This window comes from Ambystoma mexicanum, chromosome 6p, assembly GCF_040938575.1.
Source record: "Ambystoma mexicanum isolate Mex_15411 chromosome 6p, UKY_AmexF1_1, whole genome shotgun sequence".
NCBI classification, from domain to species: domain Eukaryota; kingdom Metazoa; phylum Chordata; class Amphibia; order Caudata; family Ambystomatidae; genus Ambystoma; species Ambystoma mexicanum.
Window position 1 is genome coordinate 823,230,393 of NC_090935.1, and position 26,378 is coordinate 823,256,770.

The 26,378-nt window shown below is 46.2% G+C and overlaps 1 protein-coding gene across 1 annotated transcript in view; it reads left to right on the top strand.

Annotated features, from left to right (window-relative positions):
* The window catches only part of PPIP5K2 (diphosphoinositol pentakisphosphate kinase 2), a 2,362,281-nt gene that overhangs the window by 247,716 nt on the left and 2,088,187 nt on the right, over window positions 1-26,378 (top strand). The gene's annotated exons all lie outside the window — the stretch shown is intronic.

A 26,378-nucleotide genomic window follows, 5' to 3' on the forward strand; every position in this document is an offset into this window, starting at 1 on the left:
AAAGGACCTTAATGAGATTTACTCTCCGTGCCAAACCAGGTTTGATCGCTTTGTTCATTTTGTCTTTGGTGGGATTCATGAGTGAAGCCCACTTCTGACTCCAGTATGTGTGGCAGGGGCAGGAAGTAAGGGAGGGGCCTAAAAAACTCCATTTGCTTAATCCCTTTGGTCACAGGAATGCACCCAAAGGTGATTGGCCGGCTGGCTGTCTGGCAAGGACAGCCACCGAGCTGTGTGATTGACAGCTAGGCTGGAATGAATGGAAGAAATCTGCATAAAAGGCAAGGCTTTTTGGCTTGGAAGGCAGAGTCGACCACTGGACGAAGGAATCCGAAGAAGAACTTGGAAGAGACGCCTTCTGCAACTCCTGGACCGTTGGTTTGGCCGGTGAAGCCCTGCTGCTGTGCTGAAGCTCAGAATTCGCCTCGACTAGTGAAGCCCCGCAAGAACGACTTCTACCTTTGAGTTGGTGGGACCAATCAACTCCAAGTAAGCCCGTCTGGACATCCTCTCGAAGCTGGTTGTATTTCCACTGTGGCTGCTGCTGGAACCGAAGAGCCAGGGAGAGGAACACCAGATTGTGTGTGTTACTTTTAAGTCGGACCTGGGCGCTAGGAAGATCCTCTGGACTTCCCTGATGAAGGACTGACCGAGCCTGAGCCACGTCAAGAGAGTGCTGGAGCCCAGAAGCAAGAAAAGTCTGAAGTGGTATCTGAGAACCGTGGTGTTGCTATTTGCTGTCAGACTGGAGGAGCTGAAAAACCGAAGTACCGCTGAATTGAAGTTTGCCCATCGCTGCCGCTGACCTTCCCATTGCAGAGCAGGAGTTCCCAGAAGTCCTCCACAGATGTCCTCCCCAGGAGCCCTCTGACTGAGGCTCCGGAACAACAGGATCTGCAGAGCTGTACTGGAACCATTTCTTCTAACCAGAGGTACTGTAAAGTCTAAGAGAACATACCTCTTGTTGTGTAGCCTTGCTCTCAGTTGAGACCTGTCTTGGCTACCTTGCAGAGTTGCTAAAGCTTTGCCCTCACAAGCCCCCCAGCTTGTGGCCCTTCAAGTGTTCTATTTTTCTACAAACATTTCTAAAAACATTGTGCAAAACATTTTACCTACCTGCAAAGAAGATCTTCAGCTCCCCTTGACATTGTGCAATTAACATTGGCTGTGCTGGCTCCCAGAGTGACAGTTCTTACCTCTGACTCTGTGCTTTATCTTTTCCACAGGAAAGGGTTAATTTACTGAACAAGAAGGTTTAAAAAGTACTTATCTGTTTATGAATTATTTGTTAACCTTTGTTTTATTCCTCTATTCTATCTTTTCACCAAACTCAGTATTGCTCTAAATGTACCAGTGATAAATCAATGTCCACAGTGTCCTAGCTATTTAAGTCACCTGAAGATGTCCGAAGTATCTGTGTGCCACCCCAATGGGTATCATCTGATTTAGAGAAACTAAGAGTGTATTTTTAAGTGTATTATAATTGTTAGATATATATTGCTCCCTTCTGAAGAAGGCTTATACAACTGACTGTGAAATAAATGAATAATTGTTTTATCAAGAAACCTTGAGTGTGTTTATTTGAATAATTACTGTGAAACTGTGTCACAACGTTACTGCTCACATTGGCCACTCTTCAGATAGCCTGGCTGCTCAGCCCCACTACCAACTTGTGTAGTTCAGACTTATACCAAAGGTTATCTGGAGGTCAAGGTTATTGTAGTGCACCCAAAGGGTACTGCATACAATCTTGCCTAACAAGCAAAGTGGCCACTTCTGATGTAAATGTCATAGGGATACAAACCATCCTCAAAGAACACATTTATGATGGTGCAAGAGAGGGCCCTAATAAGCGGCTGTGCTGCACAATGTGTGGCTCGCCTTCACACCAACTCAAGGTAGCTCTACTGTCGCATAGAAGTTTCAGCAACAGTGTATTGCTTTGAACTGCACTGTGGAAGCTAAATGAAGCATGTAAATGCAGCACCGGGAAAAACCCATGATTATTCACAAAGCAATGTTCTGTTTGGAATGGCACAGTGGGCCATAGACTACTATTTGTATTGTGGAAATACAGTTTTTGTTCTTCAATATACTTAATGTTCCTTAATAATTAGACACATGTAGGTCAATCTTTCTTAAACCACGATAAAGTCCAGTTTTTCCTTGGGCATTTAGTTGGACATAAATGCAATGCACTTTTTAAATCTGCAAAGTATACTTCAGCAGTGAAATGGTAAACACAGTGATACAGTATGGAAAGGTTACTCATCATGGGGACGCTGGTACTCTTAGTCCCTTTACTCCATACTCCTGGGGCGTCCTTCGGCGTGGGGATGGGGCTGTAGCATGTTGGAAGCAGTGTCGTAGCATTTTCCAGCACAGGTGTGCCTCATACACAGCCTGCTTGGCTTGAAACTAAAAGCTACCAGCTGCTACTTTCGACTCTACAGGGCATGGGTTGACATACAAATGTAGCTATGTAACATTAACTGTGCATCTTAAGGAATGTGCATAAAGGAGAATAAAGAGCACAAGTTGAGGACATTTAAAGCATAAAGTTAGTTTGCATCTCACACATAAGTTAGTTTTGCTGCTCTCTCTGTATTTGCTCCTTGTTCCCCATAGGTAGCTGCTATCTAACAGGTGGTGCCTCATAACCCAGGGGTTGCTTTTAGCGCCTGCTCAACAAATCCTAGTTTTGAGCTCCGCTACGGTAACTTTTCCATACTCTTAGGTTCCCTTTCTTCCCTGGGTGATTATAAATAGCCCTAATTAAAGACAAAGGGTGGCTGGAATTTACCTTGGAAAAAGGTTTTTCAGTGCGACTTGTCTGAAAGCCGCATCTGTCCTAGAGCTTAGGTGTAGTGACTGTTTGCAGGAGGAGTGTGGGTTAGCCAAAGTTGCATCCATAGAAATATCCAGGATCGGTATGTGTTGTTGGAAAGCTACAGAGGCTGCCTTCCCTCTCACCAGATTAGCAGCCCCCTGGGTGCAGTCTTCTTCTGTAATTTGTATACTTCTAACATAGTGAAAACCATCCATTGTGCTATAGAAGCCTTAGAGGCCATGCCACTGGGTGCTGATCCATCATAAGCTACAAATATTTGTGTTCACTTGCGCACATCCTTTGTTCTGGCTAAGTACAAGTTTAGTACACTGGTTACATCCAAGGCCTAGAGTGCCTGTTCGTCCTCGGTAATTGGGCTCGGAAAGAAACTGGGCAGTGACAGTTCCTCAGTGATGTGGATATTGCTCACCAAACATTCGTAGGAATCATAGTTGCCCGCAATGCCGAGCACCTTCGTGCAGAGGTTACCACCACGAAAAATGATGTTTTTAGGATTATCCATTTTAAGTATGTTAACGCCATTGGCTTAAGCGACTTGTGCAATAGCGCAGTTAAGACAGCGTTCAGATCCCACAGGCTAGGTTTCCTTATCTTTGGGGTGGTAGAGCCTTACGAGTCCATTAAAATGCCTTTTCACTAACAGATTTGCCATGGACACCACTTTGCTGCCTTTATTTAGATAAACACCTATGGCTGCTAAGTATATTCTACATGCGTCCACAGATGCACCTGATTCTGCAAGCTCTGTAATAAATGATTGCACGTTATTCTAATGGCCTCACTGGAGTCTCTCTTACTCTGCAGGCAGCAATGGCGACAAACCTGTTAATTTGATTTTGTATTGTGTTCTTGTGCTACCTTTCCTGGCTACTTTAATGATGAACATGACGGAGAGTTGTAGATGACCGTAAACTATGTCCTCTGGGACTAGACTGCCAAGGGCAGTGATTGAGGGTTGGTGTGGAGTACACTCATCCAATTTGGTAGCCTCCATGGCGGTTGACACTTTGTTGTATAGAATCGAAAACTAGAACTTCTTCCGCCAGATTGGGCCATGAGAATCACACAATGCCCTTCTATCCATTTCACTTTGTGCAGTACTTTTAGAATCAGAGCAAGGGGAGGAAACGATTGTAGCGCCTGTCGGTCCCAGGGGAGACGGAAGAAATCTCACAGCAAATACAGACCTTTCCCCTTCAATGAGGCCTATAGGGCATAATTCCTGTTCTTGTGTGTCGCAAAGGGGCCTTCCACCAATGTGTCCCATGTTTGAAATATTGGCAATAACGACTTCCAATTGATTTCCCATTTGTGAGCACTGTTTAACAAATTACTCCCCATCTGCCCTGATGATCTCCTCTCCTGGAAGGTGGGAAGCTACTGAAGAAATGTCATGCTTCAGACACCGGGCAGAGTTTAGCCTGAATGGAAGAACCTTGTACTGATAGTATTGTATTGCATTTTAGTTGTCATTTATATAGCGCCTTTTCCCATTTGTATGGCCTCAACATGCTTTGTGGTAAGAACGCCCTTGGAGACCGAAGTCCAGGTTTGGGAACATTCTAAGAAAGGCTTAAAGTGCATCTGTCCATTTGGCCAAGATTAGGAATTAGGTGAGCTGGCTAGGCTCCAGTAAGCAAACCAAGTGGTCATGCGTGTTGGCGGGTGCTGAGGGAGATCACGTCAGAGTGCTAATGCAAGAGAAACAATGTGTGCCCAGCTAGACCAAAACATTGTCCTAGGTTTTCATTGTATTCTAATGGCAGGGGTGTTGAGGCAAGTCTGGTGTAAGGGCAAAGTCGCTACGTGTCCAGCTAGACCAAATTATTTGTAGTCGTAGCTGCATTCGAAAGTGTGTGGATAGATGGCTGTGCCTGTGGCAGATGTCCACCCAAGTGGTACGTTTAGTCATACCCTAAGCTCAGATGGAGCTGATCTTTGATTTCGTTGTGTGATCCGTTAATCTGTGAAGAAGACAAGCTACCCTAATGTGCTATTTTAAGCATTATAGACCGGCTACCCTCAAAGTTCTCTTGCGCTAAATAGGCCAGCTATCTTATGCCGTTTTCTAAGCGTGGGAGCCAGGCTGCCCTAACATCTAGAGTCAAGTATTTTCTAGTGCAATAGATAAGCTACCCTTTTAATCTTGCTCTATATATTCTAAATTACATAATAGGCTGACAAGACGGCATACGATAGCTGGCCTATTTAGCGCCAGTGGACTTTGAGGGTAGCTTGTCTATAATGCCTAGAAGAGCATAGCTTCTAGTGCAGTAACCAGCATACCTGCATGTATTGTTATGGGTTACAGTGTCTAATTTATGGATCTTCTAATTGCAATGGATAGATTACCATAATGTATCTTCTTGCGCAATGAACTGGGTAACATTATAAGGTGCTGCAAAAGTGTCCACTCCCACATCTAACCGGGTGCAGAATATAGCTCATCCCAAGGTCCATCTAACCGTAAGAGATCTTCTAAGTGAAATACTTGCGCCAGACATCACAATCTCTTCTAGCGCCGTTGTATTGCTCTCCCCAGAGTGCACGGAAAAACATAAATCACCAATGCAATTACAGAGCAAATACTTTGAACGCAGACAGACGCAATAACTCACAACCACACACTCTTAGAAGATAATCAGCTCTTATACGGCTATTTATTCAAAGCTTGCAAGCAACCAATAAAAACATAGAAATAACTCACAGAAGTAATATAGACATAAATCACAGAAGAAGTAAAGAATTCAAAACGAAATACATCACTGTGAGCCTAACAGGATTCCTCATCTCGCCCAGAAGCGGCTGGAAGACCCCGGGAACAGCCAGGCCGAGAGCACCACAGCTCACAGGAGTGCAGGACATAAGCGTCCTTCTCTGGCTGAAGTCTCACCTGACCACCTCCGGGTTTCCGCATATATACACACTCCACAAAGGGGAGTCAATTCTCGAACCTTCTGGAAATTGCACTTGCGCAGTTGATGAGCAGCCGTCGGTTGCCAGCTGGGTCAATCGAGAGCTACCCTCAAGGAACAGAGTGCCTCCCTTCTCTAAAAACAAAGTTAGCTTTCCCAGCAGAAATGTCCTTCGCTGCATACCAGGTTTGGAAAGCATGTTTTTCTCAGCACTGTGAATATAACACTCAGCAAAATGTGTACAGCTTTTCACTGCGGCATGAAGTAAATATCCATCATGGCTCCGAGCGTTCCCAGAATGCGCACCGGCGCCATTTTAGTTCAAGCATAACGGCCGTATCTGTGCAAGTCTTCGTATTTCTTAATGTGCAATTGTGTTTGAAGTAGTTGGTGTTAAGTTTGCCTGTAAAGCCTGCATTATCTCTATATTGGAACAGGACATGTAGGTTTAGTACATCTTGTGATTGTAATAGACAGCCTGTCTTCCATGTGCTTGTGATTTCAAGAACCTTCTGAGTGCTTTGTCAGCAATCCCATTAGATCTTTGACACAGGAAGGCTACCAGTACGGGTCTTCGAGGTGTTCAGTCGAGGCAGGGAGTAAGGATGGGAGTCCAGTGCATATTTTGTGCACTTTGCAGCTATCCTGATACTTTTATTGGGTAAGATACCAGCTGTCCTTAAACGGTCGAGTTGTACACAAGTAGCCTCAGAGCTCTAGCCAGAGCGAAGGCGGCACAGAGACTGATGTGTATTCATGTACAGTGAGTGGTCTGCGGATTGAGTGAGTAGAGCGGGCCGCTGCGACAATGGCCAGTGTGAATTTAAGCATCTTGAAGGTCGAGTGCGTACAACCACTCCCCCTCTATGTGTGGGGTTGATTGTTGAAGCCCAATAGACCAAAGGACAGTTCTCTGCTCCGCCTTGTTCTTTTTCAGGAGTGCAAAGAAGCACAAAAAGTAACCTGCCACTGGGTTCTCTGACTGGATCTGTAATATAGCATCCAGTTTTTTCAATTTCAGTTGTCCTTACATTAGTTTTTATGAAAATTGCTGGGTTTAGGGAGGGGAAGGCTGGGGATAAGAGGGGTAGTCAGTAGCCATCTCCTATTACCAGTGGTTCAAGGGTCTAAGGTTAGTGCTCTTCAAGATGTCAAGTGGTGGCTTATCCTTCTGCTCACAGGCACTAAATACTGCTGGGTCACTGGAACATCAAACTTTAGGTTTGTCTGGCTTTACCAATGTAGTGTTTATTTGTCTCCTCCTGTTTTTGCTTTGATTGCTTGCCTCGACAAGTATGTTGTACTGAAACATTCTATTTGAGGAAGTTTCCTCCTCCTGCTCCTCTTCTTTCTCATGAGTGTTCTGTTGATGAGCGGCACAGTTTCCAATGAGTGGGACTTTGATACATGGATTGTAGTATCCCGTTGAAAGGTAGGGAGGAGGGGGTATCCTGATCTGGGATTCGCTCCTTCATGAGATCCTTAAAGAATCTGCACATGTCCGAGCCCTAAAGGAATTGTTTGAAACAGGCAATTAGTTACTTGTCTCCCTGTCCTGGTAGGGTTGTTTGACCAACCCCTCTGGAACAATAGGGTTGTTATGACAGGGTCTGTGTTGAAAATCCCCCATTGTGGTCATGGTTGGGGGGGCTTTTTGGTAGTAAGCTGTGCCCGTATATGCCTCTTTTGTCTGAGCTGCCCACAATACACATGGTGCAAAATTTTGAGGCTGTATGACCTGCAAGGCCGTCTGGTTTACCCGAGTCACCGTTGTAGGACCCGAAACTGGTTTTTACTGTCTCTTCCTCAGGTACTTTCCGTAGTGAGGCTGAGACATGCCTCCTTAATTGCTTACCCCATTTATTTCACTCTGATTTAGAGCCCGGCTCTTTCTGTTTGTCTTAGACGCTTGTGTATTATGCCTCTGCCGTTTTATTCACACTGTGGTGTCCTACTTTTGGCCGTGCCCTGTGTAGACAACTGGGCCTTTTGTGCTTTCTTCCCTGCTCCTTGTGCCACGGCCTCCCTAGAGTGTATGGATGAGGCATTGGTGTGGTGGAACCTTCCATCGTTTTATATACATATGAATGTTGGTCCTGCTGCAGCCGTTGGTCAGGATCCCTGTCCCTCCTATGTTCTGTGCATGCACAGATATGGGGTACCTTTGTCAGCAACTCATTGACTGGAACATGCTCCATCCCATGCTCAGTCCATTCAGAAAGGTCACAGGGTGCCTGGTGATTTTGTGGGCACCCAGGGACCGCCCCCGCCCCAGTCCATTGAGCCGTTAGTGCTCCAGAATGGGGTGTCGCAGCAGCCCATTTTGGGACCGTTGACGTGGTTGGGAAAGGGCCTCCGCGACCCTTTCCATGCAGGAGGGTGCCCCGTAGTGTCAGCTGTATGCAGTGCCCTTGAGAAAATGAAATCACTTACCCATAGCCTTGACTCGAACTCTTCATCCTCAAGAGTGAGAAAATTGCTGAATGTTGTCTCACAGCGCACGTCTGTTTCGGAGTGCCCGACGTGAAATGGAGAGGCACATATTCCTGCTATGAAACTAGCTGCTACTGCATTTTCTGTCTACTGTTGCAAACCCCATTAAGTGTTCCTTCCGCTATCGAGGTATCCCAAAACTAGGCGCTACTGCATTTTACTGTCTATTATTGTATGCCCATTTAGGCGTCCCTCCCGCTTTCCCGGTGTCCCAAAAATAGCCACTACTGCATTTACGGTCTACTGTTGCAACCCCATTTAGGCATTTCTCCTGCTATCGAGGTGTCACAAATCTAGGTGCTACTGTATTTTACGCTCTACTGTTGTATGGCCATTTAGGCGATATCCAGGTGTCACAAAATTGGGCACCACTGCATTTTACTGTATACTGTTGTATGCCCATTTAGGCGTCTTTTCCCGAAATCTAGGTGCTACTATATTTTACTGTCTTCCATTGTATCCCCATTCTAAGTGCTACTGCATTTTACTGTCTACTGCTGCAACCCCTGTTTAGACATGTGTCCCATCATCCAGGTGCATTTACTGTCAACTGTTGTATGTCCATTTAGGCGTCTTCTCCCTCTATCCAGGTGCTACTGTATTTTACTGTCTACTGTTGTATACCCAGTCAGGCGTTTCTCCCCCTATCCAAGTTCCCGAAATCTAGGTACTGCTACATTTTAATGTCTACTGTGGTACCCCTTTTTAGGTACACACCCCCTCTATCCAGGTGGTCCACAACTCACTCCTACTGCTCTGACCAGTTGCCCCAAGGCCAGGTAAGTACACTTCTAGTGTTGTACCCAGTTCTCAGTCACATCATCTGATGTACCCTTCCCACAGGTTAGACACCATGCCACACGCTGGCCAAATCGGAGCCGCACGCTGGCGCACCAGTAGGCCTGACGAGATCAACCGCGCCTTAACTCAGCCATCCCTAACGCACAGCCCATCAACCCAGCCTTCCACATGCTTCACCCTCCATGTAGATCTTGTTCCGCTCAATCAAGAGCGGCAAGATGGAGAGCGGGAGTAGAAACTATTGACCCCTGTAAAATTGCCAGACCACCCAGATAAAACAACCTTCCCAGCCCCCGCTAGCTACTCACGTGCACCCTCTGCACGCACCTCTCCTGAACAACATAGCACCTCCACCCCAAACCCATGCTTTGCTTATCTTAGCGCAGCAAGAGCAGCCCTGGTCAAAACCCCAACCTCCTCATCCACCCCATGCCCCCACTCTCACACACCCCATGGGCTCCCCGAAAGTAAAGGAAATGCCCCAACCAAAGCCACCCAAGGCCCCTCCTAGCATCTCCCATTCTCCAACCCAGAACCCTAACCCTGCCACCTCACTATAGGGCCCATACCTCCCTGCTGGCACCCAGCCCAGTCCAAGCCCTATTCCCGTCTTCGCCCATCTGCCTGGTCCACCCCAGTACCCCACACCTCCTCCCCATACCCTCCACTACCCACCCTGACCAACCCCTTTGCCCTAACATTGGTCATACCCTACCCCAACCCCGGCCAGACCCCCCCCCTCCAACCCGCGGCTACCGCCCCTCCTCCACTCCTGCTCCTCCTACCATTTCCAACCCGACCCGTCCAGCGCTTGGTAGCAGACCCTACCAATTCTCTTGCTCCCTCATCAAGGCCAGGTCAGTCTCCAAAAACAAATTCCACATCTTTGACCTCATCAGAGTAAAATCCAGTCGTCCTTTTCATCACAGAGACCTGGTTTGCTGACGATTACGAGCCCATTGTGCACAATGCCTTCTCACCCGAGTACAACCTTATTGTTCGGAACAGACCGCAAGGGGGTGGAGGACTTCCAATACTGCACAAACACCAATTCCCACTAATAATTAAGGACACCTCAGCCAACACCACAGACTACGAATCCCTTCTGGTAAAACTCCAACTCTCGCCATCCGCTTTGCACAGCTTCCTACTAATCTACAGATCCCCTGTCTACAACAAAAACTTTGCAGACATGCTCTGGAGACGGCCCCTGGGTGATATTGGTGCACAGTATAAATCAACATAACATTCTCAACCTCCATCCAACACTTAAATACTAGGGGATTTCAACATCTGGTTTGACTCAAACTCAAACCCTATGACCCGAAAACCTAGAAGCTTTCAACCTCTCCACACCCATCCACACTGGAGGCCACACCCTTGATGCAATCTTCACCACCGCAAACACATCCACACTGCCCCTACACCCCCTATCATGGACTGATCACTCGGCAATCTCCTTCTCTGTACCATTGACCACTGCGGCTCGCACCCAAGTTCACTCCCGACCTCCACACCTCTCACTCCGCTATGGAATAAAATTATGGCCTCAGATCTAGCCAAATCCCTATTCACCTCTTTCCCAACACTATCCCTTCAGGAAGGGCCACGCCCCATCAAACTCTTCGACCTCGTGCTCCTACACCTCTCACCCCAACAAAAGAGACCTCTCAGAGATCAGGACCCACACCCAGGTGAAACGCCCCCAACCTCAAATCACTAAAAACCCTCAAGCACTGTCTAAAACAGACCTGGAGAACCACCCCTATGGCCCAGAACAAAACCACCCTAGCAAGACTAAACCGAGCATACAGACTGGAATTCAGAAAAACCAAGAAAGCATTCTATGGGAGCAGAATCTTAAACTCTTGCAAACCCGAGCGAGGAACTGCATAGAATAATTTCCAAATTCAACTCGCTGGTCTGCTCTAATCCGTCCCCCCATCTCCCAATCCCTACGTGACTCCTTATCAAAAAACTACCACCATGTTGCTATCGACAGACACTTCTCAACCATCATTAAATTGTAACACTTGCTCACTCCCCCTACCCACCCACAGCCCCGCATGTCAAAATCCCCCTTCGATATAAACCTTCACCTCTTTCTCTCCAATCTCGCACCAGGAGTTCCTCTCACTCCCAGCACAAAGCCGCCCAGCAGGCTCCCCTGAGAACCCTTGGCTGCCCACCCTCCTCAAAAACATCCTAGCCTCAACCTGTGCAGACAGTATCGCACGCTCAATCCTCAACCAATCCCTAACATCGGAAACCTTCCTGGAAGCCCTAAAAACCTCCTACATCAAACCCCTCTTCAAGAAACCTACACTTGACCCGCTCCTCCCCCAGAACTACCAGCCAATTTCCAACACTCGCTTCACGGCCAAACTCGTAGACTGCACAGTGTACAAGCAGCCTTGGCCTTTTCACTGAAGTCAACAACCTCCTAGATCCTGCGCAATCTGTCTTCAGAACACTCTGAGGAACAGAATACTCCCTAGTGTCCGTCTGGGATGACCTAGAAAGAACAGCTGATGCAGAAGACTGTGCTATCCTCATACTGCTTGACCTCTCTGCCGCCTTCTATACCATCGATCACACCATCCTTGTAGACAGGCTACATTCATTATGAATCAAAGACACAGCCCTTTATTGGATCTCCTCTTTCATCTCTAATCGCTCACAAATCATGCTCCTCCAGCTCCACCTCACGACCAGTAACAAAAGGGGTCCCATAAGGAGCGTCCCTATCTGCCCTGCTCTTCAATATCTATCTAAACCCTCTGCCCGCACTCATCCATTCCCACACTCTTACCTGCTACAACTAAGTAGACGACACCCAGATCATCCTTAAAATCTCCAAACCGCCACGCCCCAAGCATCCAGATCTGTCATCATGCCTCTTGGATATTGACTACTGGATGACGACCAACAACCTCATCCTCAATCCTGGGAAAACTGAAATCCGTGTCTGCAGGAAAACATCGCTCCTATCCCAACCTATTCTCTAGCCGCAATCCCTAGGCCCCCCACCAGCAACCTCCACCTCCGTAAAAAACCTTGGATGCACACTGTCCCTCTCCCAACAAGTCAACTGTTTCCAGAACCTGTTTCTTCTATCTACGCATCCTCAGGCGTATCTTCCCTTAACTCATCGTTTCTCTGCCATCATCCTCTCCCGCTTTCACTACTCAAACTGCCTTTACCTATGTGTTCAAGCGTTTCAGCTAAGGAAACTGCAAAGAATCCAAAACGCGGAATCCTGCCTTCTCATTAACCTATCTCCCCGAGGAGAACACATCAGCCCCACACCAAGAGTCCTCAATTGGCTCACTATTGGTCGATGCACTTACTTTAAACCCATGTGCATCCGCCACCAGTGCTTCCAAAACACTGGGCCGGAATTCCTTCAAGACAGTCACCCGCTACCACGCTTCAACGACTCTCAGATCACACACAGCATCTCTCCTAGTAGTTCTACATTACAGTGCCTCCGGACTGGGCGTATCCTTTTTCTCTGTCCAAGCGCTGATCATCTGGAACTCCCTATCCCTGCACATTCGCAATATTGACAATAACCTGGCATTCAGAAAGGCCCTCAAAACCTGGCGTTCCTCTTTAAACCCTCCCCCAATCTACTCAATAGGCGCACGGAAATGTTGACCCAAACACTACAACACTCCTATCCACCAATACCCCACGGATGCCGGCAGCGTTCGCAGAGGCACACTGTGACAAGTTATCGTCCTCCCCGAACCCCCCGCCCCCTAATTCTTCCGGGCCCCTCTCCCACAGCTCACTTGCGTTGCAGGGAGATCATGAATAGCGAGACCAGCCAATTGTATTGGACCAAGAAATAGAGCACTGCAGTTAAACTCCATCCAAGCCTACGGTATGTATACCTTACACCATGTCTGTGGACACAGTCTCCTAACAATTTGGTCAAGTAAGAACTCAGACCTACTGCAGTGCCTGGAGAGGAAGAGCCTAGCAAGATGAACTATAGGAGTGCTAAGCAAGTGGCAGCGGGGGTCATTGGGGGTTTCATGCCAGTAGGAAGAAAGTACTGCAACGACCAAACAATTTCATTTGTGTTATGCGGTCGACTGGCCTCTAATGCGGTACTTAATTTTTAGATCAGGTATTCATTACACAGCCATTTGGCAATTATTGAAATAGGTATGTACATCTGCTTGCTCTTTAGCCTCCTGGGAAGTCCGAGCATATGTTGATTGATCAGTCTGGAGACTGTAACATTCTCTTTGGGCTAACTGGGTCTCTGGTCTTAGAGAATGCACTGTTACTCTTGATTTATAGTCAACTAGCAGATGCACCTGTCCTCAGAACGGGTTCTGTAGACAGACATGATAACACTGATCCAAATGTCATGTAGCCAGTGGAGGGTCGTCACAGGAAACTATTTGTATTGGTGCAGAATGGTGAAACCGTGTGGACTTGTATATTAAACAATGCTTCGTCAAGCAACAAACCCACAAACAAATTTTGACTTGTGCTGAAATCCAGGGAACGGGGTGGGGTGTTCAGATGTCATGTAGCCTGTAATGTCTGGGGGGTCCTAACGGGTAACTATGCAAAATGTCAACATCTTGATCGACACAAGTCAATATCTTTTTCGCCTCTGCAGCGTGCAGGTGAGTAGCTTGCAGCGCCTAGACCCTTCGAGGGCCTCCATTACTAAAAATCTTGGTCTGCTTGAGCCCCAGCCCCATCTTTTCTCCCTCTCTTCCCCTGCTCCCTTCACACAAACTCCACTTCCTGGATCCACTCCCCTCCTGCTTCCAATCCCGCCTTCCTCCCCGGATTGTCCGTTTCCATCTGGACTTCCAGCCCTAGTGCGAGCGTGAGCTCCCTGACTGCTTTTCGCCTCTGCTGCGTGCAGGTGAGTGGCTCGCAGCGCCTAGACCCATCCAGGGCCTCCGTTACAAAAAATCCTGGTCTGCTTGAGCCCCCAGCCCCTTCTTTTCTCCCTCTCTTCCCCGCTCCCTCCCTTGACCTCCACTCCCCTCTAGCCTCCCATCCCGCTCTCCTCCCCGGATTGGGCCTGATTCTGGTCTTACGGGACCTCCCCTGGGGAGCCCTCTGCCCCGCAGCCCCTGCGGCTAAGGGCCCCTAGGCAAAGTGCGGCTCCTTGATGGCGGGTCCAGGCCGTGTCTGCAGGTGAAGTCAGCAGCCAGCCATCTTCCAGCAGCAACAAAACAAGGTAGGTGCGGCCCTGGTTAGTTATTAGAGCCTGCACTTCTACCCTGACATCCCTTCCTCATTTCTCAGACTTGCACTGTGAAAGTACTTTAAAAACTGCTTTGTGAAACCTTGGCCTCTCCCCCCCCCCCCTTTGCAGGACTCTCAGATTTAGCTGTGTTTTTCTAGTTGTGTTCAAACAAAAGGGCATTGTGTAAATATTTAAAATTGCATTTTGTAACCCAGGTCTTAGGACTCTCAGACTTGGGTGTGTTTTTTCTAGGTGTGTTAAATCAAAAGTGCATTGTGTAAATATTTAAAATTGCTTTGTGAATCCTAGGCCCTTTTCCCCTTTACAGGACTCTCAGTATCTAAATAACACTGTGATATTAGTGCCATCTTGTGGTTTCTTCTTCTTAGCTGAGTATTCATCTAGCATATGTCTACCATTGTCTGAGCACCGCCGTCTTGTACAACTGCCCGCTATTGTCTCCTCTCTCCCTGTTTCGTCCGCCTGCGTCCTTCCCTAGTTTTCTCCCTGCCCCCACCTTTTTCTTCTCTCCTATCCCCACCAACTCTATGGTGCGCTCTGTCTCTCCTATCTTTTCTAACTGCTTCTCTATTAACTATCCCTCTCTCCTCCCTTAATCTGGTAGGAAGAAGTTTAAAAATACTATCCTAGTCTCCAACCCAGGCCTCCCTATCGCCGAGACCCATACCAGTGCCGCCTCTAGGCAAACCTTCACCAACATTCTCTTCCTTGTGTCCTCCTTCATATGGTCTGTGTTTTGTCCTTTCTCGTCCCCTCCCATTAATGGTCCTCCTGACCTCCTTCCAGTCATATAACGTCATCATTAATGTCTACTTGAATGGTACCGTCTTGTTCCGAGGCCCTCAGGCCAATCGTCTCCTCTTTGTTAGACGCTTCCCATGCCGTATCAATTTCCTTCCTTCGCCTGCCTGCCGTCCCTTCTCTTTCCTCCATGGCTTCCCCTGCTGTTTCCTCCTTGGCTACCTCGCCCTCTCCTCCTTCCTCTCCTCCACCTCTGCAGGGCATACCTCTGATTTGTACCCCTCCCCAGAAGTCGTTCAAGGACGGCAACCTCCTCCATATTGGCACTCTGAACTCCCGCTCAGCCGTCAAACACTTCTCTAAGATCTGCCACCTCCTGGAGGAACTTGACCTCAATGTCCTCATTATCACCAAGACTTGGTTCAGGGCCAGCTCTGTCACAAGCTTTGACACTCTCCTCCCTGACGACTACAAGATCCTCTCCGCGCGCAGGTTCAACTGTCGCGGGGGGTGTAGCCCTGATTTTCCCGAGTGGATTTGTGCCTCTATCATTCCCGCGCAGCTTTGTCTGCAGGCTCTCTCTCTCCAGCCATTCCCTTACTGTGGCTACTATCTACCGCCCACCTGGTCAGATCTCTCTGAATGGGTGGACCTTTCCTCTTACCTCCTGATCTCAACCACTAAACTCCACCTTCTTGGAGACTTTAACATCCATCTGGTTGCTTCCTGTCCCTCCTCCGGTCTCTTTCGCGGCCTCTGCGACTCTCTTAATCTCTATTCTCCCCTCTGGCCCAAGTCAGTCTGCAGGGCACACCCTGGATGTTCTAATCTCATCTGACCTTCCCCTCTCTATCCCTCTCACCACTCCTCTCTCCTGGAGTGATCACTTTCTCCTTTCCTCCCAGCTCACCCTCTCTACCCCCCAGGCCTAGCCAACTCCAGCTCTGCCACCCACCTTCTCGGTTATCCAACCCATGACGCGTGTGTCAGTTGAGGCTTTTGCCGCCACTTTCACACCCCCTGTCCCCTTGGGCTGACTCACGCCCTGGCACAGCCCTTTCCATGCTCCACTCTGCTACATCTGATACTATCGATGTTCTTGCCCCGTCATGAGGATCCGCTTGAAGCCCAAAGCCAAGTGCAATACCTGGTATGACTCAGACCTCGTCACCCTCAAACGCAAGTGCAGGGTGGATGATAGGAAATGGTGTGCTTCTGGTACATCCTCCGACAAACTGGCCTGCCGCCTTCTCCAAAGGCAATACCGGCTCTCTGTCTGCACCAAGAAGAGAGCTCACATCCAAGCCCGTGTCTCTGTGGCATCCACAATTCGCCTGAACTTTTTTAGAATCTGCAAGGAACTGGCCAATCCTGCTGCAGTCTCAACCTCTCCTTTCCCTTCCCAGCCCCTTTGCACGGCTCTGGCTTCTCATTTCATCTCGAAGACTCAGGACATCCTGTCCTCTCTATCTCTTCCCCTCCCCTCCCAACTCTTCCCCTGCCCCTTCTCCGGCAACCCCCATTGCCGCCTCCTCTGCCTTTCCCCTGTTCTCCCCTGACAAGGTTTTAGACAAGTCTGATCTATGAAAGTCTCATCAAAACAGGTTCATCCCTGCTCCTCTAAAACCATCAAGGACCACATTGACTCCCTCGCTCCTGCTCTGGCTGACTTCTGCAACCACTCCTTCACCACAGGAGTCTTCCCATCCCCCCTGAAGCACTCCCTTGTGCACCCTCTTCTTAAGAAACCCTCTCCCAACCCGCCCTGCCCGGCTAACTATCGCCCAATCTCCATCACCCCTTTCCTGGGCAAACTCCTGGAAAAGCTGCCCATCTCCCAGCTTAAACTCCACACTGAATCTGTTGGTCGTCGTCATGACCATCAGTCTGGCTTCAGAGCTGCCAGGAGCACGGAAACTGCTTTCCTGAACATCCGTGAAGACCTGCTCTCCAACCTGGATTCCAACACTCCATATGTCCTCATCTTACTTGATCTATCTTCTGCCTTTGACACGGTCAACCATGCCATTCTGCTCAACCGCCTCTGTGATAACCTGGGTATCACTGTTCAGGCCCTGGCGTGGCTGACTTCTTTCCTCTCTGATCGACCCTCCCAGGTCCACCTTGGGTCCATCCTCTCCTCTATCTCCTTCTCTCCCTGGCTGTTCAACCAATACCTGGCACTTCTGGCCGACTGCATTGCCACTCTCTGCCCCAACTTTCAGTGCTATGCGGATGACACTCAGCTCATTTTCAGGCTACCCTCGGGCCACCACTTCCCCGTCTCCCATCTCTGACTGCCTATCTGCCACCCAGGAGTGGTGTGCTGCCAATGATCTCTGCCTCAATGCCAGTAAGACCGAGATTCTCCTCATTGGTACACCCGCTCCCTCCTTTCCTGTCTCTCTTTGGCCAGCCTCTCGCGGCCCTCTTCCTGCACCCACCTGCGAGGCTAAAAACCTCAGGGTCATCTTCGACTCAACACTCTCCTTCTCTCCTCAAATCTCAGAGGTCTCTAAGAAGTCACCCTACCAGCTGCACCTCCTCAGAGGTATTTATCCCTTCCTCTCCTTCCCCCAGAAGCTCACTGTGTCCAGAGCTCTGGTTCTCTCTAGGCTGCACTACTGCAACTGCCTGCTTCTACTTTCCGCCCTCTGCAACTCATCCAGAACAGGACTGCAAGGCTTGTCCTTGGCCTCAAGCCCAGGGATCGTATCTCTACAGGACGGAAATCTTTGCACTGACTTCCAGTGGCTGCAAGGATTAAGTTCAAACCCCTCTGCATTGTCCACAAGGTGTTCTGGGTCATGGGGCCTCAAAACCTTCAACTCTCTCTTCCTAAATATCTTTCTTCTCAAGCTCTTTGCTCATCCACCTCCAACTCCCTCAGAGTCAGTCGCTTGTCCAAGCAACAAGTTGGTGGTAGATCTTTCTTCGGCTAGCGCCTCCCTCTGGAACAGCCTCCCTGCCTCCCTGAAACTTGAGGAGAACCATCTCTGGTTCTGGAAGCACCTTAAAACTTTCCTCTTTGCTTCTGCTTTCTCCCCTCATCTCTCTCCTCCGATCGACGACCCAGGTCCCTTCCTCCCTGGCAACCCCCACACTTGGGTACTGTTTTCTGTATCCCCACAGTCCCCCCACCAGCACCTGACACCTGATGTCTGCACTTACCCTTGCACTTGCCACCAGCTGGCCGTACTTCTCTTGTTGTTATTTATTCTATCTACCCCATGTACTGCACTGTCCTCTTCCCCCCACTCACACTGCACTTTGCCCCTCCCAGTGCACTTGCGCGATCTGAATGGCACTTGGCCTAGTAGGATCGTTGTCTGTCTTCCCTCTGTTCCCACCCCCTTGCCGCGTCGCGCCTTGAAACACTTGTGTATAGATGCGTTATAAATGCCATATCATATATCCTATCATGTGGTGCTGATTGGTTAAACGGTGTGGAATTGTATAAGGAACAACGCTTTGTCACAAACCCACAAGACATTTGGACTTTTGCTGAAATTCAGGGAAAGGAGAGGGCTGTTCAAATGTCATGTAGCCAGTAATGTCCTAACTGGCACCTATGCAAAATTTGGTGCAGACTGGTGAAACAGTGTGGAATTGTATAAGGAACAACGATTCGCCACAAATCCCGCCACAAACAAATTTTGACTTTTATATATATATATATATATATATAGATCACTAAAAAAACGTTGTTAAAGGAACGTTATGGTTAGGTTGCGCTACTATAAAAACCTGTGAAATTCAGTAAACAAACTTTGTTAAAGGGACATTATGGTTCCAAGTAAAACCGAAAAACCCTTGAAATTTGCCAGTTATGGTCAGCTAAGCAACCATAACTCGCGCCACCACTGTGCACTGATAAGATTAACACCCAGGACATCAAAGATGACATCACAAATGTCATTGATGACATCACTGATGACATCACATGTCTGGCTCACTCTTTTTTCCTTCACTGCGGCTTTACTCAATGTCAGTCAGCAGTTTAAGAAGTTATAAGTGCTATATTTGTAGTCATTACCCGTCTCATATATTCTTACAATACTTTCCTTATGTTACGGTTATATCATATCATACATATGTATAGAAGAAGAAGCAATCCAGAAACACAAGAATCTTTTCAGTCCATGAAGTTAATTAGTTCGGATATGAACATTTTGTGGTAATACTGCAGTTTTTGGTGCTTGCTTTACGTTCCGTGTATATGCTTATATTTGTATGCATTGAGCTCTCTTTATGTTTTTGTGAGTAATAGTGCAATTATGCAGTAAGGGAAGCATACGTACATACTTATGTTTCACAGTATGTGAAAATCTGTAATGGAGGCATTTATCAATTTAGTATGCAACATGGGAAGATTGCAAATATTGCACCTCTAGTGCATGCTGCAGACAATGTTTACATTTCGTCATGAGTTCGTTCATGTACTGAAAGAACTCAGTAATGCAATGGTTTTTTTTCAGCAATGCCTTGCTTAATGAACTACGTGGCATATCTTAGTTCTTCAATCATCTCTGATACTTTTCTGCCAATACTATACTGACAATCCCTTGTGGAGGCTCTGCATGAAAACTAAATGTACATGTGATGTCATCAATGACATTTGTGATGTCATCTTTGATGTCCTGGGTGTTAGTCTTAGCAGTGCACAGTGGTGGCGCGAGTTATGGTTGCTTAGCTGACCATAACTGGCGAATTTCAAGGGTTTTTCGGTTTTATTTGGAACCATAATGTCCCTTTAACAATGTTTTTTTACTGAATTTCACAGGTTTTAGTAGTGCAACTGAACCATAACAGCCCTTTAACAAAGTTTTTTTTACTGAATATACACTTTCATTGTGTGAATTTGGGAGATGTTTACTACGATTCCCTTACTTTATATACATGTAACATAGAACATACTGAACCCCCCCCGCTAATGATTTTTGAAGGCCACGGACTGTGCGTATGTCTGTGGACGACATCAACACTACGCAAACACTCAGGGGGTATCTGAAATTGTTCTATCATACCATAGAAAAACTGCACAAGTTTAAAAAGCAGCACATAAACACATTATAAATAATAATAAATAAGCAGTGGAACCTACACTTCTAACACATCAATCATCCATTTAAATACCATATGTAATGAAATGGATTATACCATAACTAAAAAGATATGCCTCCAACATAATTCCCTCACAGAAACTGCCGAGCTAGGAGCGACATTACACAAACACAACACAACGAATAAAATAACCAGAAACTAGTAAGTAAACTTCATTTTTCTTATATAGTTGTATACTTTTTGTATGAGGTACAGCACAATTAATGTATTTGTGTTTTTCACACAGAAATGAGCAGTACTTTGGGGTGGCTCGAGGAAAATTTTCCGCGGAACGAAATGTCGGAAGATAGCGATAATAATGGTACACACTTGTCTGCATAAGCAAATTAATAGTCAGTACTTTGTGTACTTAACGTATATATATTTATTTTTAACAGACCATGCAAAGATTGAAGAAATTCCACCAAAAGGCACAATGCAAGACACCTTGTAACGCATAGAACATAATGTGGACATGCTGAAAGATAATTTCAATGGTTTAAGGCAATTTGTGGAGGAGCACGTCAAAGGAAAAATTAGATACCACTGTACTACCTGTACCTGTCCCGCCTCTCCATGTCCCAGTAAGTATCCCCAAACCCTCATGAACAACATAAACGTTTGGACGAAACTTCCATCCCTTCATCCCCTATATTTGTTTCAGTTTCTGCTTCCCCCTCTCTTTCTTAATTGCTGTATATGTGTATAATAAAATAAATGTTACGTTAGATTTAATGAAATTGTTTGTGTCAATTTTTTTAAATTTTGAAAACAGTTAAAAGGACCGCGGACAGCGCGCCTGTCTGGCCTGTCCGTAATTAACAAAATATGGATGTCTTAAAGACAGTACACCTATCCGTACCATTCGCAACCAAGATGAAACTGTTCTTAGAACACACCAGCTGTCCGGGATGTCCGTAAATCAACAAAATGGGGGTGTCCTAAGGACACTATACCTCTCCGTAGCGTTCGCAACCAAGATGAACTGTTCTTAGAACACACCAGGTGTCCGGGATGTCCACTAAATATCAAAATGGGAGTGTCCTAAGGATACTATACCTGTCCTTACCGTTCGCAACCAAGATGGAAATGTCTGTAGAACAGGCCCGGTGGCCGCGATGTCCGTAGTCAAACAAAATGGAGGTGTTGTAAGGATACTATACCTGGCCGTACAGTCTGCAGAACATCTACGCACATGCGCACCATACCCGTAAGTCCTGCGAACATCGCGCCTGTCTGTAAATGTCCGTCTCACTTGTGTCCCACTTTCAGTTAGTTTCAGGACCCGAACACTGTCCGTAGAACACCCACGCGCATGCGCACGACCGTTCCTGTGCATTTGGTGTCCTGCGGACACCCATTCCCTTCGTGGGCGTGTTCACAACATCATCATGTGACCGCTTCCACGCTGTGCGTGTGTCCTAATTTGCGCACTTTGTCTGCTTCCTCAACATTTTAAAAGCAATTATGCAGACAATCCAAATTATTTGACAGTAAAAAATCAGCATTTCACATGTCCCAGAAAATGGCCCTAGCGTTCCACATGTTTTTTGGAACTTTTTGATCGCTTTTGAGTGATCGATATGGTCACGAGGCACACCCCTCCACCCCTATAAAAGGCCACACCCCAGTGCTCATCTTCATTGTACTTCTGGTTATTGGAGATTGACTTTTGCTGCCTTTAGTGCTCTAGCAGAGATTACCTCACCAACCCTAATGGCATCCATGACTGCTGTTGCTACATCAGCCTCAGCTCCACCCCCAAACCCACCACCACCTCCCCAAGGGCCTGCAGAGGGGAATAGCGTGAGGATGTAGAGAACGAGGAGGAAGAGGATGAAGAGAATGAGGTCGAGGAACTTCCTACTACCAGCACTCTTCGGGAGTCGTGGGTGTGGCGGTTGTTTACCGTTCATGGTAACGTACCAAAAGCACGTGCGAACAAGGACACCTCTAATCAGTGCAATTTGGTGCTGAGTCGTGGGAGACGTGGTTCGTACAGCTTTGGTATGACATCCATGAAGCGACACCTAACTTTGTTCCACGGTGCGGACATTCACAAAGTTGTACCATGTAAAGAACGTAGTAGGTTGAGTTCTCCCGCAGCATCCTCCATTTCCGTTCCTCTCACCACAAGAGACACTCCTGTGGGAGAGCGCATCCCTCCAGCTGCTTTACAGGCCATTCGCCATGCTGTTAACCCTTACCTTTCGAGGGTCACAATATTGTGTGTATACTGCGACGCAGTACTCTGCAGGGGGGAGAATCTTCTAAGTGCTTTCGAGACTACGGTCAGGGAGCACCAGAAGAGCTGCTACCTACCTAAATAAGGCCCACCCTACATCCTCCTCTCTCCACCTGCCCTTTCTTATCCCTGTGGTTGGTGTCCTTTCCTTACCCTCCTTTCCCCTCCTCTCCTAATGTGTCAGGTGTAGAAAATGCTACAAAAAATATATAAAACAACGAAAAGTTTTTAAAAAAGGCTCTTTTCAGAGCCGCCTTTCTCAGTTTAAAAATAGAACTATGAAGTAAACGGTGCAGGCCCCCGTGCATTTTTTTAAAGGTCCGCAGACAGTCCAAATGTTGGGGTGCAACCCTAGCAAAACCGATGCACTTTTCTCTGGGAGTAAGTGGTGGCTCTGAAAAGAGCCTTTTGGTGGTGTTTTGTGCGTTTCAAAAACTTGGATTCGTCAACATGTAATGCAAAATAGATGACTATACTTGCAAAAATGGTTGCAATGCATTTTGTACATTTCGAATAAAAATCTGATTGCCAGCATATGTAAAATGGACTGTGAAACATAATATTTTCATTGTGGAAAGACGACATGCCAACATCTCTTAGAAAGGCACAAACCGCCTTATTGACATTGTGCCTCGCTTTCTCCATTTGTGGGCCAAATGAAGACGAACGCAGCCACATTTGTCTTTGTGCAATACGTGAAAAAATTACTTGGCAATTTGGAAACATGTCCATGACCTTCTCAAGTCCTTCCTTCATTGCAAATTGCAAAGAAATTCCGGACACATGTCCTAAACTGTACCCTCCACAATGAGTTATAATTATGTCAGGATGACGCTCTGTAAAGTAGCACAGAGAGGTACCAAGTCCAGCCACTTCAGTCCACGAACTCCATGCCAGTGCTCTTCCACATGAGGGAATTCAAGATCTGCAGATATACCACAACGTTATGCATGCACCTTCAACCAATGTATCCATGAGTCTCCCAAAATCCGGATAATCTGTTTTCGAGCACACACAGCCATAGCTGTCTGTTCTCCTCTCAGGAAAAAGACATCCTCACTAAATCTCTCCGTATACAACACACCCACTAAACTTTACTGACCATTCTTTCGCTCCGCTCATTCTCATTTGCATGCCTCTCCACCCCAGAATCCCTGTATGTAATACGCGCTGTCCACAGACTACTGCCATGTCCGCGGACATGTAGAAGATCTGAGCATGGCGAATGTACATTTAAATACTGTTCCCTATTTCCCCTTTAAGCTGGGCTCTGAAACAAGCTGTTTTTTTGGGGTTTTTTTTGCAGATGCCTGACAGACACCTGTTATTATGTATTTTTTGGGGGGTGTTTCTTCTTAGTTTACTCCTAAAATCTTCACATAACCTGCTCCAAAGCAACCCTTACATTGCAAAAAAATGGCATTTCTTAAAAAAGATAAAGAAACACCATCTGCTTCGAAATAAGCCGCATTACTCGAACCAATGTTCTCGTGGCTACAGAAAAACATACCAAAAACATTCTGGATCTTGCTGCAGTATCCACTCTTTTGGACCATTATACAATTCATCCTTTGCACTCTGACAGCATAGATGAAGCACTAGAAACTTAACAAATGCAACAAACCAAAGGTTCACCAATGAGCATATGGGAAAAAAGTATAGAAGCACGTGCTTTTCCCCTACTATTTCCTACTGGCAAAGGAGGAAGATATGATGATAGACCCACTCAGATAACAGCATCAGAATACAGCTCATTTGAAAGTGAACTAGCAACCCTATATTACGGAGTTGCACACATATTGAAATCTGGAGCCCACTTTCAAAATGTGTCAGCTATGCAATTAATACAAAAAGTGCAAGAAAAATATGACAAATCTGTTTGCAAACATGCGTGGTATGATAGAATACTGGTTCCGATGTCACAGAGATGTACGTTGTATGATAAGAATCCTTGGACCACCCACTTGGTTTGTTACATTAAGTTGTGTAGAATATGCATGGGAAGATTTACATGATTTCCTACGCATATCAAACAACAACAAAACCAACATAAATATACTAACACATGGAGAACTTTGCTCTCTAAATCCTGTTAATGTTTCAAGATATTTCCACCATTTTTTCATTGCTATGCTACACTTTATTTGTAATAAAACTGTTCCTCACCTCAGAGAAGTGCAAAACATCTTTTGGAGAAAAGAATACCAAGCCGGAGGAGCACCACATATCCACATACTTTTATGGATTAAAGATGCACCTAAATTTGGTCAGGACAGGGATGCCACTGTTTTGCAGTTCATCCACAAATATGTCACTTGTGAAATCCCTTCACAAACGAGACATAGTGACCTTCATGGACAAATTGTACAATTTCAAAGACACAAATGTGGCAAATATTGTTGTCGCAAATACAAAAACAAAGGGAAATACTACACCAAATGCCGCTTTGGTTTCCCTAGACCTGTTACAGAAACAGGTGAAGTGAACAAATTTATGTCTTCAGTTCAACATAGTGTTAAAGGTAAATCACCTAAGAACACGTATTACATAAAAAGAACAGAAGAATCAAAATATATAAATGATTACAATGCAATCATTGCCCTCTTATGGAATGTAAACATAGATGTGCAGTACATTGCAGACAATTCCACTGCAGTTGCACGATATGTTACAGCCTACTTAACAAAAGCCGAAAAAACAGAGCTTCAAGACCTCTGGAATGACCTATCATCAGACAAAACACTATCTCAGAAATTGTACAGCCTAGGCATAAAAATGCTCTCTCATAGAGAATGCGGCGCCTATGAAGCTGCAGATAGTTTAACCGGTAATGCTTTGCTTGGAAAATCTGAAAATATAGTATGGTTAAGTCTTGGTCCTGCTAAATCTAGAAAAATAGTTCTCAAATCCTATGAGGACATAGAAACAATAGCCAAAAATGATCCCAACAGCCAAGACATTTTGAAAAACAATTTACTAGACACATACTCCCCAAACAGGAGTACAACTTTGGAAACCATGTGTCTATACCACATAGCCCAAAACTTTGCATACAAAAATAATATAAAACCCGATGAAAACAAAGGTAGATATAGAGTGACAGATTGTGAAGGTAGCTTAGTGAAACATACCAAACGAAGCTTAATTAATCATGTCAAATTGTCAGTAAAAACTCCTCAACAGAAAGAACTATATTACATGTCCCTGCTACAACTTTTTAAACCATGGAGCAAAGAAGAAGAGATACTCAATAACTATGACTGCTATGAAGACGCTTTCAAAGCAAGTGAAAGCACTATCACCAAGGTTAATTTTACGCAGTACAAAACAATGTTGCACAATGAACAGCAACACGAAGAACTACTCCAGGCCCAACTAGATAAGGACACTTCCGACAGTAGTCATCCTTCTGTAACAGGAAGCCAAGAACCACTAGGACAGCCACTAATAGCAAATGAGGCAGAATTAGCTATGACAGAAGTAGAAAACACCATGTGTCGCTATGAAGAAGATACAGAAGACTTAACTGTACTACAATCCAAACTTAACAAAGACCAGAGCACCATTTTTGAAGAAGTAACAAAAGAAATTACACATGGTGTACAACACGAAAATAAAGAATGTACCTGCCAAAATTACAAACCTATACCGCTGTACGTTAGTGGTGAAGCTGGTTCAGGCAAAACATTCTTAATCGAAATCATCAGCAAGTTCCTTCAACAATTGACAAACAACAAACTGTCAGCTGTTGTAACTGCCCCCACAGGTTTAGCTGCCTACAACATAGGCGGTGTCACTTTACACCGATTACTACTCCTTCCAGTAGAACACCAAAACAAATTAGAGTATTACAAACTTTCTACAGAAGCTACAATGGAACTACGCAGAGTATTAAAACAAATGAAAATGCTACTAATAGATGAAGTGAGCATGGTCTCCAACCTAATGTTGGCTTTGATTCACCTCAGATTGCAAGAAGTA